The 19,583-nt window shown below is 43.4% G+C and overlaps 1 non-coding gene across 1 annotated transcript; it reads right to left on the bottom strand.

Moving 5' to 3' along the window:
* Window positions 1-2,369: 2,369 nt before the first annotated feature.
* Window positions 2,370-2,451, bottom strand: TRNAS-CGA (transfer RNA serine (anticodon CGA)). The gene has a single exon. It is a non-coding gene; the product is annotated as a tRNA-Ser (tRNA).
* Window positions 2,452-19,583: the final 17,132 nt, after the last annotated feature.

Genomic DNA, 19,583 nt, shown 5'->3' with positions numbered 1-19,583 from the left:
CAATGGGTTATATTTATTCAGTTACCCCGGAGACATGGACTTTGACCAAACTCGTGACCAAACCACAGGGAAAACATGGCCGATCTAGGCGCGCGCGTGGCAGAAGCTGGCCCAACGTCACCAGACACGTGTCGATGCCTGATCAACATGCGGGAGAAAAAACGCAATGCTTGTCGTAACGGTTAAGAGCTTAAAACCTGCCTTTTCCTCTACTTCTTTGCCGCACTGACTGTGTTGTTTTTTTTTTTTTAACGCTAAGACGGCGAATCAAATCCAATTTATGTTGACACTTCGACTCTTTTCTGCTTTATTTAACAAAACATCAATGACATGAGGTTTATTTATTATGCAAACTTTGAGTATGTCTTTTAGGTACCACTCTGAAATATTTCGCAGCCTAAATATGCGTTTAGCGCACCACTCAAAATAGTTTTTCGTTTGTGTTTTTTTCTTCCAACTTTTAAATTGAAATTACTGGCAGTAAATATCCAATATTCGAAATGTACTACGACGCCTTGAAATGGCGACTCCGTTCTTTTTTTTTATTACAATATTTTGAATTTACGTTCCTATTGTTTTACGTAGACACTCACTCACAGGCACGATAAAATAAACGTTTTTCAATAGCAAAAACCAGTATACCGAAAGCAGTTTTCGATCAACCAGTGTCGCCACGACTAATTAATCTATGACGTCACGAATACGGCCTCAAAATTTACCATGTGCGCTTCGATTGGCGAATTTGGTCTTGTTGTTAGCGAGCTTAACCAGAAAGAAAAAAAATTAGGAGGACGCTTAGGTGTGCACCTTAGGAGGTGTGCACCTTAGGAGTGCACACGATAGCGCATTTAACACCGCCATTTAATTCCGCGATTTTCCGAAAGCCCCTTTTCGGTTCTACTTCCGGTTGCGTGACGTCCCATCCTTGACGTCACCCTAATTGACTACCTTAATTAACTACTTTAGGCCTTTGTGCTTTCAAATTGTGCTTCACTACCTTCCTATGCCCTTTTTTGGCTCGACTTCAGGTTGCGTGACGTCACTTCATTGACGTCACCTTAATTGACTGATTTAACTATTTTAGTATTTGATACAATCAAATGTGGCGCCAAGCCATTGGCTAATGAGACCATTTTCGCCTTTTCTATTACATTGTTTGTCTCTAATTATTTATTTAAATAACTTATTGGCCTAACTATTTTTCGGACGGAACGTTATGTCACCCTCTATCGATTGACACCACTCATTAACCTCTACCACTTCTCAATTACTCACAACTACTGCGGACAACTTCATATTTTTCGCCTGTAATTAGTTACCTAATTAACGTATTGGCACTTCTCAATTATTCACAACTACTGCGGACAACTTCATATTTTTATCTGTAATTAGTTAATTAACTTATTGGCCTAATTATTTTTCCGGATACAACATTATGTCACCCTCTATCGATTGACACCACTCATAATCCTCTGCCACTTCTCAATTACAACTGCTGCGAACACGATTTCGCTGACGTGGTCTGCGGACAGAAATCTGTGAACATGGCGAAGTAATGCTTTCGCATTAATAAAATCTGACAGTTCAGAACTTCGCCCCGTCGTCCTTCTTGTTCTTGTGCTTCGTCTGTGTGCGCCGATTCCTTTGAGCATGTAATTAAACCAACTAGGCTGCATGATCACTGGGGGACTGGGGTGCTTCGATGGCCAGGAAGGCGAGGGCATTGAGAGCGGAAATGCGAAATTAATTCTCTCTCCTCTCAAGTCCGACGTTAGGCTATCACTATCATCATCGTCATCATTATTACTATCAACAACTATCATCATCATCACAACCATCACCACCACCACCATCATCACTATTACTGTCTTCATCATCGCCGTAAGATCATTATCTCCATCACCAACCGCCATCGTCTCATCGCTACTATATCATCATTGCCATCATCATCATCACTGTCATTAACGACCATTATCACTATTACTATCACCATCACCAACATTACCAACTATCACCCCTACTACGCAAACCAAGATATCACCATATACTGTGGTAACTGTCATTATCGTTATTACTATTTTTATTTTTACTGTAACTACAATTATCAGTATCTGTAATTCGCTTATATGTATGTCATTACATTACTATACATGCGTCACATCTCTATCTACACTGCGTCGTCCGTGGAAATGACGGAGTCAGTGACGTCATGTCACGTGGTTCTTGTCCTCTCTCAGAGATCGACTCGTACAGCCCTTAATGCGAAGCTTAAGCGTTTTCTTAATTTTTGTTAACGAGTTCACGTAGCCCTCTCTCAGAGTGCGATCCTGTTTGCCGGGCCAAGGAATAAAAAAAAAAAAAAAAAGATACGCAGCCGACAGGATTCGAACCTGTGCGGGGAGACCCCAATGGATTTCGAGTCCATCGCCTTAACCACTCGGCCACGACTGCGAGGTGGCGCTTCAAATTCGCAAATGACTCCACAACGACGCTGCTCATTTCTTAATGGCAAGGCGGCACGGCGGTGGACCTCTATTGAAGTTTTGAGACAACGGCAAACTTTTCGAGGGTGGGACTTTCGATAAATCTGCGCTCGTTGCGCGTTCCTTTCCCTACTGCACCACCTTACCGTGGTTGTAAAAATTCTGGCTAAGTTTATTTTTCAGCTACCTCTTTATAATCTGCCTCCTATATAAATCGTTGTGTGAGCGGGCACAGATGTACCAAATTCCAAATGAGGAAACTAAATGCTCAAGAAATCGTTATACAATGTTTAAATGGTGGTTACATAGAAACAGAATACGAATTTTTATCGAAGCAAACATGAAAATAGTTTCAATACTTTTTTACAGCTGTAAAAGTACTTTTTTTTTTTTTTTTACTATAGAAGCTCATAGGACAGAGAGATTAGGCTTGTGGTTATCATAGCTATGAAGTTGAATATGCCAGAGTTCCTGCCGTTAGGAAGGACTGGAATGTTAAACACTTCAGTGCGACAAAAATATGCATAAAACAGTTCTGACTGAGAAGACAATGTGGTGTACAACACAACGTCACAAAGGCAGCATGTTTCCATTAAATACAAAGAAGTTATTGGTGTTATCCAAGCTGAAAAGTTGATCGTGGTCGAGAGCGATGAAGTTTCCAGCACAGTTCTGCATGTATTTAAATCATTATGTGTTGATAAGCTTGGTAAAGCGACCACATAGGCGATACTAACTCAAGTAGTAGGCGGAAAATATTTGCATGGTAAGCAATTTTTGAGTGTCAGGTATGGTGTACGATGAAGATTACGTTTCATGTGTTCTTAGCTGTGACTTCAATCACGTTCGCAGACCATATGAAAGGCTAGCGTTGTAGCTAATACCGATATTTGCACGAAGATGAACTTTGAACGAGTAGGTGGGAGTAGAATTTGATATTTTGCATCTGAAAGTCATTAATTTACATTTGTCAGTGTTAAACTGTTATTAGCCATTTAGTGCGCGAGTTATGCGGACTAACTTTTTCTGCAGAGCACGATAAGTTGTATTGACGGGAATTCTGGCATTCTATTTTGCCTCAGCATCCCATACTTTCACCACACCTTGTTATCTTTTCAAGAGTGCCCTCTCCTTATCGACGCCTCAACATCGCCTTATCATTTGTTATTCGCGGAAGAACGAATTATCAGGCGTATACGTGCGTATGTCCAGTGGTCACATCTGGACAGTTCGCGGCAGCAACGCGACCACACGTTGCGGTCTTTGGACTCATCCATTGATGCAAGCGCTTTGCTGAGAAAGTTTTGAGTCACTTAATTGAGTGGTGCTGACAGCAGCAGACATTTTTAAACCACAGCCGCCATAGCCTGCATGGTCGCGTTCTTTTCATGGCTGCGGGCACAGGTTTACTCAAATAGACACTTTAAATGATACACAAGCGTGCTAGTCACTTTCCCATATCTGTCCTCGCTATTTTCAACGAAACGCACCGGTCTTTCGCATTGCAGCAAATGTTTTTTCCTCTACCAACTTTATGTTCTTCAGCGACAGCTGGTCGGTCATGTTTCCCGTTCGTGTGGCTTCGATGTAGTTGGCGTAACCCATTAAGTGTTATGCGACACGCTAATTGGTGAGAACGCAGTAACGTCACGCATGACAACACGCCTCTCTGAATGACCAGAATACCAGTCAGTCATTCGTCTGGAACCATGACGTCACTCATTACGCCATGTGCTTCGTGTGATTGGGGCCATCAATACCCTTATGAATGGCTGGATAAGCGACCTTGATAGGCCGTACGCGTTTAGGATCTACAGTTATTGGACACTGTGTCGGGCATCAGCATCGACACCACACCAGATGTCGCTAAACATCTCATTAACACAAGGTTAACGTCTGGTCAATCCGCCTTTTGCGCCGCCACGCTGTATGGAGCCGGAGGCTGGCCTAGCAGACGACCATGACGTAATGCTTACCACGTGTCTGGAGCGGTGCGCAACTCCGTCCAGACTGGTTTCTTCGCGCGCTGCTAGGGGTATTGCGCATGCGCACAGAGACCATTAGTCCTAAAGTGGATTTTTGCAGTGAATGTGGAGTCCTCCTTTCATCTAAGATCCAATTTTGTGTACCTAATTTTTCAAGCAGAAACAGCAGAAACAAGAACATTACTGTAGGGCGGGGAGAGGCGAGAGGCAGCACTGGAGCCCAGATGCCATCTCAGAATCTCCCATCTACAAGAACTGTTTATCTGCTATTTCGGCACCCTTTTGCCATAACGTAGTAACTGAAATGAATCGAGACTTTTGCCTGTCTGGGCCTAAAACGAAGCATGACAAAATGTTGAAGAAAGAGTATTAAGGTATTTGAGAAAAAATTGCTCAAATTTGAACTAAAAAAATACAAGCCCAAAGAAAATTTCCCCCGGCGATCCGTGCCATTTGCGCATCGACTGCTGGAAAAACTTGATCTAAACAAGGGTTCGTCCTGCAATGCTATGAGCAAGGCTTTAATGAATGGTGGGTAAACGCAGGCACTTAAGTTTGTTTCCTAAAATATATTTCGTTTACCGACGCCTGTTGTAGAACTGAGGATAACATTGCGATAAGGAGATCAATTTTATTTTTATTTCGAACTGAAAGAATTCAAGATTTTTTTAATATTGCGGGATTCCGTTTTTCAGCGGCCGTCATTAATTGTTACGAAGAGTGCAGCAAGCATGCCTTTATGAATTCAAGATTTTTTTATGTTTGACGTAGCTGAACGGCCTCAGGCATTGCCAACGTACCCAGGGATGGAACGTGCAGCCAAGGACATAATGATACGGAACAGGCCTCGGTAATAGAAACGTCCGTCACGCCTTACCCAGAGAATATTCGGAAGTGCCTTATACTTACATTAGCCCATACCGCTGGTGCACCCGTGTATGGACTCAAAGAGGTACCTCCTCTATGTACGAAACGCGTGAGAAAGCTTCAAACACCAGAATGCTCCGTAATGTTTTGGCCGCGCCTGCATCATGTACGACAGCTGTAGTAACTGTTTTAATTTGGATAGTTTGCTCCCCTAAAGAAAACATTGTTCGGGTAGCAAGTTGTCCACAATAACGAGTTGCGGTAAACAACAAAGCAGCAAAGTTAACAAAGATCCTTTGCAAAAACATTGTTTTTTGCAGAGTGGGCTTGACTGTGCCTATATTAGACAAATTCTTTGCAATAGGAAATGCATTACGGTGATGGCCATTCTCTGAAAAAAAAAAAAAAAAGGAGAGGTCTTGAAACGCCTCGTGAGCCATGATTTAACGCTGATCTAAAACATCAATTACGAAACTGTTGTCATTGAACCGGCTTCTGCAGAATTACATATTTGTTGTTGTACTCACAACGCGATTGTTTCCGGACGCCTCGCCAACTCTACTGTGTCAGGGTTAAGCCTTTGTTAAGCAACGCTTCCTCGGGAAGCTGCGCCAGCTTGCATTTTCACACTCCATGGTGATCAGCTATGTTTCCCAGGGTAGCCATCCGATCACATTTGTTGCATGGTCACGAAAGCACCAATTCTGCACACGTATTAAACTGGCGTATTTCAATTATTCGAGATGCCCTGCACTTTATTGCACCACTCGATGAATTTGGCCGTTCACTTTGGGAGTTCTACCATCTTTGGGAGTTCTACAGTATTTCAATGCCCCACCTACCTGTCGACGCTGAAGCCCCGTTTAATTTGAATCCATTGTCTTAATTACTACCCGAATCGCTGGTATGGTTGTCACCACCTGCATTTGCAGATTTTGTGCTTTACGCGTGCGCAAAGTTCCGTTGCTGCCCGCCATGCTTCTAACCCAAGAATGACGTTTTTTTTTCCTTCTCGCAGAATGTTTTGTTCGAAAATTGCTATAACTCAGTATGATATGAGTGAAGACTATTACGAGGTTAAATATAAAAGTTAACCTGTAGGCAAACAGCTGAGTTCTTGTTTTTTTTATTCAAGTAAAAAAAAAAAGAGCATACAATACATTTGTGCACAATATTACTGAGCCGATAAATTCACTTCGCGCTATGAGTAATGTGCAGCAGATAAACCGAACTTAGCCACCAATCTTAGAGCATGATTTGGACACTAAAGGAGGATAATGCTCTGGTAACCAGAAAGCGGGTATAAAGGATAAATCGGTGTGTCTTGCCGTTGGCGGATTAACAAAAAACAGTGTTCACTCAGTGCAGTCTGCTGCAAGTTGTCAATTCCAGTTTCTAACAGACATTTTATTCAATTTTTGACTTCTTCTCCACTCTACAGAGTTTTAACAGTCCATCCACTCTATAGTAGTATATTTGATTACCACAGCTAATATCCTGTTCCTAACCCCTCATCTCCTATCCACAGCGCAGGGTGACCATTTGGAACACTGTTCTCGCTAACTTCCCCGCTTTCCTTCTTCTCTTTCTGCTCACATCACTGCACACATTAACTTCCCAAGAATAAATGGTTGACAGTGAACTGCGTTCATTTTCAGTCTTTTCATTGCCCGAGGTACGAGTTTTCATGTTGATCATCTTCATCTTTAAAATCCCCAGCCCTGACTATACCAACTGCAGGCCAAAGGCCTCTCTCATATTCCTCTTATTAACCCGGCCATGTGCCGGCTGTTTTCATTTGATTCCTAGCTGAAAACCTCCCAATTCCATCCGCCCTCTCAACGTTTTGCCGCCCCCGGCACGCTTGCCTTCCTTTGGTATCCACTCCGTCGCCTTTAACGAGGCTCAAATTAATTGAGCATGTTTCGCCCCTAGAGAAGCTGTCCATATTCGAGCCGTCCATATTACCGAGGCATTATTGTATCATTCAAAGTCCAGGCTAGCCCTCACCGTAAGCCGCGGCGCCTCAGTGAAGAATCGAAAAAAATATATATATTTGTTTCGTAACGCCAGACTTGATAAGCGCCACAGAAAATGCTTACGGCCACCGAGTTTTACTCCACCCCTCTTCATCACAGGAGAGTTTCCATAGAATATCCCGTATTGTAACGAGGAAATACGTTCTCCGTTTGCTATTTCTCCATTTCTTGCCTGATTTCTTGAATAGCACGGACAGACTGAAATGATAGAATATTCTCCCTTATCTCTGCCGCAATATATTATAGTGTACGTACACTATGCATGGACACGTATATAAAGTAATGAAATGGGGTCAGTTGGGCTTATACTCTGACGCTGTTAATTCAGCGAGTTGCAGTCATTTCAGTAGACACTTAGTAACTTATTTGGCTGCAGTTGACCTTTTTCATTGAACGAGCAATCAATGTTTGTGATATAAGCACCCATCATATATTCTCACCTAACGGCTGATTACGCACGTTGTTATCCCGGTTGACGTCCTTTGTACAGAGCTTCTTGCTATATAAGAGAGATTCTTGTGTGTAATATACCACTCTAAACACAAATAAGCCTATAAGGGAGTAAAAAGGGAGTGTAAGATTCTATATCAGAAGCACGGTATGCTGTTCAAGACTGACGTACATTTGCGCAGTTTGAATAACCAAAAATACGAAATATGTAGGGCCGGCAAATGAAGCAGAAGCTCTCGCTGTTATAGATATTTTACTCCAGATTTTGATATCCCCTAAATGCTAACCTCAAGATTTCTGGTGGCGAGGTTAAATGCCTTCTGCGATTGCTAATTGGCTTAAATGAATGTTAATTATGATGGGAACATACCTCTCTTGCCAACAATAGACAATTCCGTACATTTAGTGCACAAAAATCTACCCCGAGGTTTGAAAAGAATACTCTCCTTTTGTACGGTGTGCGCTGAGGATCATCATCATCATCAGCCTGACCAGGGCGAAGGCCTCTCCCATATTTCTCCACTTAACCCGGTTCTGTGCTAGCTGCATCCACTTGACCACCGCGAACTTCTTAACCTCATCCACCCACCTAACTTTCTGCCGCCCCCTGCTACGCTTTCCTTCTCTTGGAATCCAGTTTGTTACCCTAAGCGACCATCGGTTATTCTCTCTTCGCACTACATGTCCTGCCCATGCCCATTTCTTCTTCTTAATTTCCACTAGAATGTCGGTAACTTGAGTTATTTCTCTGACCCACTCTGCACGCTTCCTATATCTTAATGTTACCCCTACCATTTTTTTTTTCGTTCCATAGCCCTCTCGGTTGTCCTCAACTTAAGTAGAACTCTCTTGGTTAGCCTCCACGTTTCAGCTCCATAGGTGAGTACAGGTAAGATGCAACTGTTGTATACTTTCCTCTTGAGCGATACCGGTAAGCTGCTAGTCATAATCTGTGAGTGCTTGCCAAATGCGCTCCATCCTAATCTTATTCTTCTTGTTATTTCCTTTTCATGGTCTGGATCTGCGGTTACTACCTGTCCTAGTAGACATATTTTCCTACTACTTCCAGTACTTCGCTACCTAATGTAAACTGCTGTTCCTTCCCGAGGCTGTTGAACATTACCTTAGTCTTCTGCATATTGATTTTCAAGCCTACCTTTCTACTTTTCCTGTCTAGGTCATCCATCATTATTTGCAGTTCATCCCCCGAGTTGCTTAGCAAGGCAATGTCATCAGCAAATCGCAGATTACTGAGGTATTCTCCATCTACCCTTATCCCTAACTGCTCCCATTCCAAGTCTCTGAATACTTGCTCTAAGCAAGCTGTGAATAGTACTGGGGAGATTGTGTCTCCTTGCCTAACACCTTTCTTTATGGGAATTTTGTTTATGCAGAACTACGGTTGCTGTGCAGCCACTATATATATCTTCCAGCACTTTCACGTATGGCTCGTCTACCCCCTGATTTCGCAATGCCTGCATCACCGTCGAGGTTTTAACTGAGTCAAATGCTTTTTCGTAATCAATGAATGCTATATATTAGGGCTGGTTATATTCCGAGCATTTTTCTATCACCTGATTGATGGTATAGATATGATCGATAGTAGAGTACCGTTTCCGAAACCCTGCTTGATCCTTTGCTTGATTGAAGTCTAAGGTTGTCCTGATTCTATTAGCGATTACTTTAGTAAATACCTTATACGTAACAGACAGTAAGCTGATTGGTCTGTAATTTTTAAGGTCCTTAGAGTCCCCTTTCTCATGAATGAGGATAATGTTTGCATTCTTCCATGGTTCCGGTACCGTCGATGACACCAGGCACTGCGTATACAGGGTGGCCAGTTTTTCTAGCACGATATCCCCCCCCCCCCCCCCCCCCCCGTCCTTCAGCAAATCTGTAGTTATCTGATCCTCTCCAGCTGATTTCCCCCTTTTCATTGTTTCTAATGCTTTCTTGACCTCGTCCTTCGTCACTGGTGGAACGTCTGACTGTTTTTCCTACCGCCAATCTCATTACGGTCCTGACTACTTTGGCTACTCTAGAGATCTGTATAGAACTCCTCTGCTACTTTGACTATCTTATCCATATTCGTGATGACCCTTGAAGGGGTTTTTGGGCTTGGAGTTTGTCAGTCTGGAGTCGTGCTGCAGGAGCAGAGAAGTGCGGCAAAGTGAAAACGCAGGCTTTAAATGCATTTCAAGCAGTGAGATTTTTTTTTTTTTTTTTTTTTTAGGAGGCGTGGGGTAAGCAAGCAAGGCTGTTCTTCTGTTATAGCGAACACGAGCAATCTGGTAGAGAGACTGTAGCCGCGAGGGCGATCAAGTATGCACATTCCACATCCGGAATACGGACGATGTGCCATAGCATCCTGCCAAGCTTGTTATTATACACTGAGCAGGCAGCTGTTTTTTGTCGTTTCCAAGCTGCCTACATGTAGCTCTGAACAATTTTGCACATTTTAGGTACTCAGCGGTCTTACATGAGTGCCCTTTACACAAGTGCAGAGCACTGCATTTCTTTAGCTGCGACACCGGGTTCGAGGAAGGGAGAACGGTATCTTTCAATGCAGCCATTAAGATCTGTTGGACACTGACATTAATTTAGAGCATAAGTGACTCTGACGGTATGGCACAATGAAAGGAGTCAACAGTCTGCGAGCCTAAGGTAAATGTAGGGGATATATTTTTTTAGTTTTGTAGTTGATATTGGCCAGAATTAGTCCTGCGTGTTATTTTTGTTTTCCATTCCGCTTTGTATTTGTCTTTCTCCTTTAAATCATTACAGGACTAATTATGGTCAATATCACTACAAAAGTACAAAAAGGAGAAAGTATATCCCCCCCGTTCTCCGTTTACTAGCAGACTGCTGGCTCCTTTCATTGTATCATAACGAGCCCCTAATTTCCCTTTCAATTTCCTGAGAGTTTGGGTGTGTCCTGGACCCTCAGCTTCAAAATGAGGTGCATAACCATAAAGTTTCTGTATGAACACACGTCATACCTTTCGCTCCTCGAGCATGGGATAGCGAGAGCTCCAAAGTTGTGCACTCGAAACGAAAAAAAAAAAAAGAAACTGTCAGGAATAATGAACTGTCGGGGAATTTGTGTTGGGCGCGTAAAATAATGAAAGCGTACTTTGTTTCCCCGAGACGTTCTTCCGCTTCTCAATGCACATTGTCACGTGCTAGTGACAATTCCGTAGGCGAGGAACGAAGAGACTAACGATGCGCTGAAAGAAAGTCTTTATTTGGTTGACTTTTTGCGCCCATGCACAAACGAATAAAGGAACATGGCGGCGTCGAAAGCAGCAATCGCACTCGTCGGTCGTTGATACCCGTTGCATTTGTCGGCGCTCAATTTGAGATGGGCGAACATGAAGGGATGAATGTGGGTGAAGAACAGTCTAGATAACCGGCCAAAGCAACCTGAAAACGTCTGGAACGATAAGGCCGCGTAACGTGACAACGAGCTTGAACAAGGCTGTTCCATGCACTACAGTCACAGTGATAAGGCCTCGTGCTGGCGGCTGTTGAAAAAAAACAACAACCAAAAGTTCGGGGCCTCATATAAGTTGACCTCAAAGTATTTGTTCCCCACACCTGCGTAAAATGCAAACAACGCCTACATTTGCACGATGCCTTCAGTTGAAACAGTGCTGCTGCTTTCACGAAACGCAAGGACTCGTGAAGACCAGAGAAACTAAATTTAACGCCTATTTATATAAGCGTTAAATTTCACTGCTCTGTGTCTTCATTCGTGCTTGAGTTTCGTGCGTCATGGACTAGTCATGGACTCTTTCGCCATTTTTTGTTCACCCAAATATATGGTACAATCTGGACTTCTGTGGAAACTCTCGCAGGAGAAAGGCAGCAAAATACCCAATAAATCTGTTTTCACTGAAGGCACGCGCCGTGTGTGTACGGTAACACAACGCTGCACAGGGCGCATGCACTCTATGCAGTGGAGTATAATACGCAAGGGTTGCCAAGATTTCACGGCAAGCTTTTAGAGGGCAGCTCTAATTCGACCGTTCGCCGGTTGAACTGCGTCGCTGTTGTCGGTGTAACAGAGCGAAAGAGAGTCACTTGGGAGTCCCTAGGGAGTCATTAGGGAGGTACTAAGGAGTCACGAGTTAAAGAGAATTTCTCGAAAGAAGAGCCACGAGCTCAGATTTCGCATTAGAAAGTATCGTAATCGCCCTCAGAATTTTTTCCCTTATCGCTTACTTCCCTATTAGCTTGAGCGGTCTGCACGCCACCAGAACGATCGTCACTCGTTTCACGTGCTCCAGAAACGATATACAGTTATGAGCAAAAGTGGTATATACAACACTCAGCCGTCGACAGTGCTCGGGAAAACTGCATCGAAATGCCATCTAGCGACAGCGACAAGAACAGCGACAGTCACACATGCATGTGGATAAAATGGTGCACCGTCACTATTGCCTAAATCTCAGACAGCTGTTGCTAAATGAATTTGGAATGCAGTTTTCCGGTGCTCGGCCACCAGCTGAGTGTTGTATACCACTTTTGCTCACGACTGTATACATGATCGTGAACATAACAAGACCAAACGAAAAGGGCGACGTCATATATGTCACGCCGAATCCACGATTGTTAATGGAATAAAAGCGTTTACTCCGCATGGTCTAAATTTTATTCCGTCTGTCTGTGTCACGTCTGCTTTTATTTAACTCATTAGCAATCACATATCTACCGAGCAGGTAGCAAGTAGCCAATTAAACCGAACCCTGGCTATTTTGTGCCTCGATGCATGCCCTTTCGGCCATTACCCGCGACCTCTAAGCTCTTGTTTGTTAGAATCGCTCTCTGTGTGCCATTCGAGCTGCAGTAAATTTGAGCCGAGCGAAACCAATAAAAACCCGTCTCACATCCGGCGCCGCTCCTCCGGTTGCCGCCCTATAACCCCACTGCCACGTGTAATGCTCCAGTTCAGTTTTGCTGAGCAACTAGTTTCGGGAATGGTGACCCTGACGCCGTCGTGGTGTGTTTGCATCTCTTGGCAGCTGCAGTGCACAGATGCATGTGAGCGTGTGGGCATGGGGCGCGTGCTTATTAAGACGAAAGCCTTACTTGGAATGTTTGCGAAAACGTGTCCGCAAAACGTGGAAGCAAAATACGGGCGGAAAATGTAACGCGTGGTAGGACGTCACATTAAGATGAGACTGGTAGTCACGAATGTGTATGTACTGACAAGCGGCATATAAATGTCATCTCATGCCTAGTCACGTCAATTTAGTCATTGTGGTTTTCACGAGTCACAGTCACTTGTCATGAGTTAGTCAGATCGGAGATCCTATGTGCATGCCTATGGGGTCCATACTTGTGTAATTCAAAGTCATGACCATGATTAGTGTCTAGTCATGCCACTCAAAAGTGCTGAGTCATGACACTCTAACAGCTACAAAGAGCAGCAAACGCATACTTTCGCATTTCTCCAATGCCGATCATTGCAGTGCGCTCAAATTTTTTTATATGCGCGTATGCTCCGAGGTTTGTATATTCGTGTACTCGTGTACGTATGATATGGAACTCCACTTTGTATTTAAAGGTAATTGTTCGTTCCCGTATTAGGATACATACCTATTTAAGCGTTTATCGTTTGTTTATTCTTGTTTGCGTATTTGTTTTTTGCGTGTGCGTATACGATTGACGCAAGTTTGCATTTGTATACTTGTACATTTGTGATTACGTGTGTGCATGTTTGTGCGGTTGTGATGCAACTCGATCCCCTGCAGCTATCTAGCCAGCGGTTCGGATATCCAGTCCTCGTAAACGCTTATTATTTGTAACCCTCCAGAGGTCACTGCTGTCGCAATCTTCAATACTCTTTTCTCTCTCCCATAACTAAAGGCGCTTAACTATGTGCCAAACTTTGCGCCAGTCTCTCAATGCGAGAAATGTGCGTAAAGAAAGGGTGGTGTTAAAGGCACTATTGCGTCTGCACGCAAGGAGAAGCTTAGCCATCTTCTTAATTTTTGCCATATTGGTTGCTTGATTGATCGATCTATAAAAGACGCCGCGAATCTGGATTGAGGCGCCAACGAAATGACGGAGAAAGTTCATTCTACCAATGCGCATTCCAAAATGTGCGGCTGTTATATTGGTTGGGCGCCCATGGCAAACAATGGGCACAATGGCTTTTCTTATTATCATACACAGCAGACCTGTATTTTCCACAAAGGTTGTACTGAAGAACTCAGCCAGGTTTTGTAACACGAGTCTTGTTATCCGATCTGAGGCCAGCATTATGATACAAGCCAACTGATCTAAAAAATACTTGGCCTTACTCCAACCCCAGCGTCACCCTGCTCTCCTCCACTTCAAAAAAAAAAAAAAAAAAAAGGCAAGTGGCGCCCACTTTTCAGTGTGAGGGGAAATTGGCTGCTCTGCGGTGACGGATGAACACACTCAACTCGCTTTATTGTATTTGCTGGCACAACTTATATGACCCCTTTTCCGACACGAAATTTACTTAAAGTTTCGTGAAGTAAAATCACAGCCGACACAAAATTTAAAAGGAAAGGACAAAACACGAGATTGAAAAAGCGTGCCGTTGGGTATCGCAGTAACTGTTCTCGCAACAAATGTTTGCCGTGGATCCTCAACCATCAGCATGAGCGCGAAGAGCTAAAACGACACTGCCTTGTCTGCGCGCGAAAAAAAAATCTGCAATACAATCATTGTCGCGTCTTTATTTCCCAACGAATAGAGCTTTAGAAATGCATTGCGTAAGAGATCCCCCCCCCTCCCCCCCATACACACACATCGAGTTGCTTATAAACCGATGTTCAAATAAGCCTCGTCGATTACCCCCCCCCCCCCCCTTCCCCCACACACACACATCAAGAGTCGCTTATAAACCCCCGTGTAACAATCAATAGAGGTTCAAATGAGCCTCGTCGATTCCCCTCCCCCCCCCCCCCCCCCACACACACACACACACACATCGAGTTGCTTATAAACCCCCGTGTAACAATCAATAGACGCTCGCTTCGCCATCAAAGAAAGGTGATGCTTCGCGCATCGAGTTTCCACATCGTGTTCAACTGAGCCTCGCCGATTTCGTTCCTTGCGCTGTCTTCCTGCAAGGCTACAAAACCAAAACAACTAAACATGCGGAGCTCGACAGTACCCGTACTTGTCTCGCCAGTGCGTCCTCTCTGAAGGACAGTCCACCCCGTCTGCAGTACTCATTTTACTACAGGGGATCTCTTGCTTCGTTACGTAACCGACTCAGTTGGCGAGGCATTGCGAATGCCGGCCTCCTGCCGTGACGACCTTGCATTACAAACAAGGTTAACAGCGCGTCGCCCTGCGCGTGCTGAGCGGCTGACATGGTCAAGGGTTTGGGGATGTCTCTCTTTTTTTTAAATGTGAATGCGCTAAGTAAGCCTAGAGTTGTATTCACAAGGTTTTTACAAAATTTATTTCGAGAAGGAAGAAAAAAAAAAAGAATCTTTAGAACAAGGAACTTTGCGCCAGCCTCTGGGCGAAAATTGATAAAACTCTTGAAAAAAAAAAAAAAAAAAAACTTCCCTGCTTAAGAAAGCTTTAACTGTCTTGTCAACAAAATCCCAGAATTATTTTATGAAATTTCGGCATCTGTAGACAAGTATCTTTGCATTAGGTAATTATGCGCGGAAACATGCGGACAATTGCTTCTAAAAAACAAGTTCTTTTGTAATTGTTGTGGACACAAAGCTCAAGATTATGAATGTGTTTATTACTTATTTAAACTTTCTTTTGCATATTTCTCTTTTGTTCAAAGCGCACCATGTTTTGCACAATGTTTGAACTGATGCCTTTGAAGTGCTTGATGTAATGGTCACAGTGCACTATTTTCTGAACCTCCTTTTGTTTTGTTACGCAGATTAACCAGACGTCAAACTTTTAATTGGTGGGGGTTGAAGGTGAGGGGGAGGAGGGGATGGCGTTTGGCGGGCGTTTCAGTGATTTTTCGCGTTTCTCGCTGTCGCATTACTCTGAACAACCGTTTTACGTTCTGCATGAAATTTAAATGTTTATGCACAATGTCACAATGCTTAAGCTGACACAAAGTGCCACTGTTTATTTTCTTTTTATGGTTAATGCAGTGTTATAGTGTTGATAGTGTTAATGTTCAGAGATAGTTGTGCACGCAGCCTACGCGGTACTCGCGATGTTTTATGCCCGCATGACTTTAATACGACTGCGAATATGATTCCCTCACGGTTTAATAGATACTAGACTTCTTTTTATTTCCTTTACTTTGTAATATTCTTCAAGCGCTTTCTTGTGAATAGCATTGTGCAATGATCCATTTAGCGGCATTTCAATGCGCATTACCCCTGGTCGTTTTGCTGTGCAGTTCTTCCCATCTGCGGAAAAATTGCAGGCGGCGCCAATTTCGCGAACGAATATCTCCTCACGCGTGTTAGCCTCAATAAAAGAGAAAAAACAGCTCGCTAGCTAGAAAACAAAAAATGGCGATAGGTCTAATGAACCCGTTCTGATTAGGACGTAACTTCGTTCGAACGACTGGCTTGAAGTAGGTTTATTGCGCTGCTAATGATTTTAAGGCGAGAGCCTTTAAGGGCTCATGCTGACGTGGACAAAATGTGTCCCGCTTTTGTGGCGACTCTGATTGGCCGAGGAGGGATGACGCAATGGACCAATCACAAATCACCACCACAGTACGCGCGAATGCGTGCCTTTATGGCCATATGGTAATCAACGATCAATTACAATTAATAATAATCAATTAACGACTAAGTAATCATTAATTAATAACTAATTAGGTAACAATTGATTAATCATTAACGACTAATCAGGTAATTCCTTAATTGACTAATAAGTGTCTATTTAAGCTGTTAAGTAATTGATAATTATTTCCTGCTTTGTGATTATTCGATTAACGACTAAATTAATTACTAATTAATACCAATTGCGTACCATAATGCGGCACTCAGACTTTCGCCTTTCACTAGTTTTGTCGTTAAAGTCCCTCGTAATTTTTTTTTATTGTTTTAAGCGTAAAGGCCCAGTCACGTACAGTCGCCCTTAATTTAGGTTCGATGCATAGGCTGGGAGACGGACTGGCAAGGAATGTCGAGGCGTGCATGAAACGAAAACAGTACACCGGGACGCACAGCCGTCAGCAAGAGGCGTCTGTCTCGAGTGGGTAAGGGCGAGAAAGAAGGAGAGGGGGGGTGCAGATGTAAGCTTACAATCGGGGCGACGGCCTGCTATCAAACCTATAACAGTCATGGATGAGTCCGCGAAAAGAAACAAAAGCGGGATGGTACCAAGGACGGACGCGGCGTCTGTAGTTTCTATATACTATTCAGGAGAGACTGCCAGCCACTTGTCCAGATCCTCGGCGCCATGCAGCTGCATCCGGCCGCGTCGTCTGCTATATGGCGCAATGCAAACGAGGCCCGGTGCACTTTGCAGCAGACGAGCACTGTATAAATGTCCGACTAGAAAAAAATCAAAAACAAATAAGAGAGTGGACAGTGATGCCGCTGCCCTCATTTCGCGTTGTTTCGTGGCATGAAGCCGTTCATTCTTTTTTTAATGTTTGAGAGATGATATCAGTTCTCCGATTTTTACCAAGTTAGCCCAATTACACCCTGGTTCAGAACAAGTTTTGCTGAAGGCAACCTAGCGCAATGACCAGAGAGGTAAAGCGCCATTTTGTTTTTGGTAAAGAACCGCAAACGTAGTTTTCACCAGGCTAAACATAAGTATTCGGTATTCATTTGCTTATTACGACTTTTTCACATTTTAGAAGTATTTTACTCGTGGAGCTGCGGCTGATTAAAACGGCAGGCCCATAATATTTTTTTTTTATCTAAGGCCGTGTGTCACATACTCTCCTGTGGACTAGAGATATGCGCGTACACCTATTAATCGACATCTCTAAAAAGAAGAGAGGAAGGTAGAATTTATTATTTGCACCACTATGCGACTAACCATTTCTACACTGAGCGTTGCGATTATGCACAGGAAATATTTCTGACCAAAATTTCTACTCATTACATGTTCGTCCATTCGCCGTAAATAAGGGTGGTTTGTGGTTTGTGGGGTTTAACGTCCCAAAGCGACTCCGGCTTTGAGAGACGCCGTAGTGGAGGGCTACGGAGTAATTTCGACCACCTGGGGCTCTTTAACGTGCACTGACATCGCACAGCACATAAAGTAAAATAGGGGAATGATGTGCAGATTAGCACATGCATAGCCATGAATGCAGTTTGTTACCTTCATTTCTCAGCGCTATCGTACATTAAACAAGAATTTTATTAAAACTGCGAGCAAGCGGTATTTATAAAGCTAAGTTTTTGCAAGTCAGTGCAGTATGGCAAATGAAATTCAGCATTTCACAATTTTACACCGAACCAGTCACCACGTTGAGAGGATTTTGGTGTGAATGAAGCAGCCATCAGACTGTAAGACAGAAAACACGGTAGCCAACGCGAGTTGGAGCCTCCCCATTTAGTGCGGTTAGATGAACAATGTAAAATGAAGAGAATCTGCCACTGACCCGAATGGAGGAGTTATTTCACGCGAAGTGGAAACGCTTTATCTTGAAAGTCACCGCCCGGACAGACTCACCTTCCCACAATAAAATGCCTGGATCAGCTCAGCACACTTAACACAATGCATAGTAAGATACTATGGCGCGGCAAGTAATCGTTAGTCTCAAAGGGCGAAAAAATATCTATGCAAATTCTTATCTGTCCGCCCAAGAGTGCCTGTCGCACTTTCCGCAGATAACGTTGAATGAGCCATCCGTGAGTCAGAGCATGATTCAGAAAGAGAAAGAGAAGATAACGCCAGGTACAAATGGCTTCTCCATAATCTGAGATTTCCGAGAAGTGTTTTTTTGCCTGCTGCAACAGGCCATTCTCCAAGATAGAAGAACTCTGAAGAGATCTCCACGTGGCATTTTTTTTTTGTCTGTTATGGTAGCTTACTTTGTGTATTGTTAGCAATGAAAGCTTTCCCTATAATGCTGTAGCAGGGTCCAAGCTAAACGAGAATGCAGGTAAGGTTCAAGAGAGGGATGCAAGTATGTAATGACGTCACTGTAGACGAGATGCCCTTTTAAACCTTTTACATTTCCTTATCAGCCCGAAAACACTTCACCAAACTGAAACAACGAAATAAAAATATAACAGAATTTAGCCAAGTGCGCCAAACACTCAGCTCGGGGGTAGAGTAGACATTCCTTTGTCTTTCCTCCCAACATGCCCATGTCCCATGCATTCTCGTAAATCTAAGCATGACCCAGAATTATGAGAAGCAGAATATTTCGCGCAGTTCCTCGTTCCTTTCACTCTTTACGGGAGCTCCCATCTAAACGCGCGTATTTCATTGAGTTATCTGTGTCATCCCTTAGCACTACTTGTTACTCTTCTACCTCTATGACCATCAGAATAGCATGCATCGATAACTTATTCTATATTGTCATGTGCGTGCGCGCTTGCAAAAATGCATTGCGCTTAATTTACCCATGACCTGTACTCTTCACAAACCTGGGGCAAAGAAAACTGATGTTCTCGGATATGGATAACAGATATGGATAACTGGCTCCGTGCGAAAGTTCTTCCGATCCACAAAGGAGGCAACAAACTACATGTTAACAATTACAGGCCGATTTCACTTACTAGTTGTATCTGTACAATGATGGAGCGTATAATATGCAAGGCAGTTACCACCTACTTAGAGGACAACAATCTACTTTACTCCAAACAGCA

This window comes from Amblyomma maculatum, chromosome 8 (genome assembly GCF_055883805.1).
Source record: "Amblyomma maculatum isolate TAMU_Amacu chromosome 8, ASM5588380v1, whole genome shotgun sequence".
Taxonomy (NCBI): domain Eukaryota; kingdom Metazoa; phylum Arthropoda; class Arachnida; order Ixodida; family Ixodidae; genus Amblyomma; species Amblyomma maculatum.
This window is presented reverse-complemented; position numbering and strand designations above follow the sequence as displayed.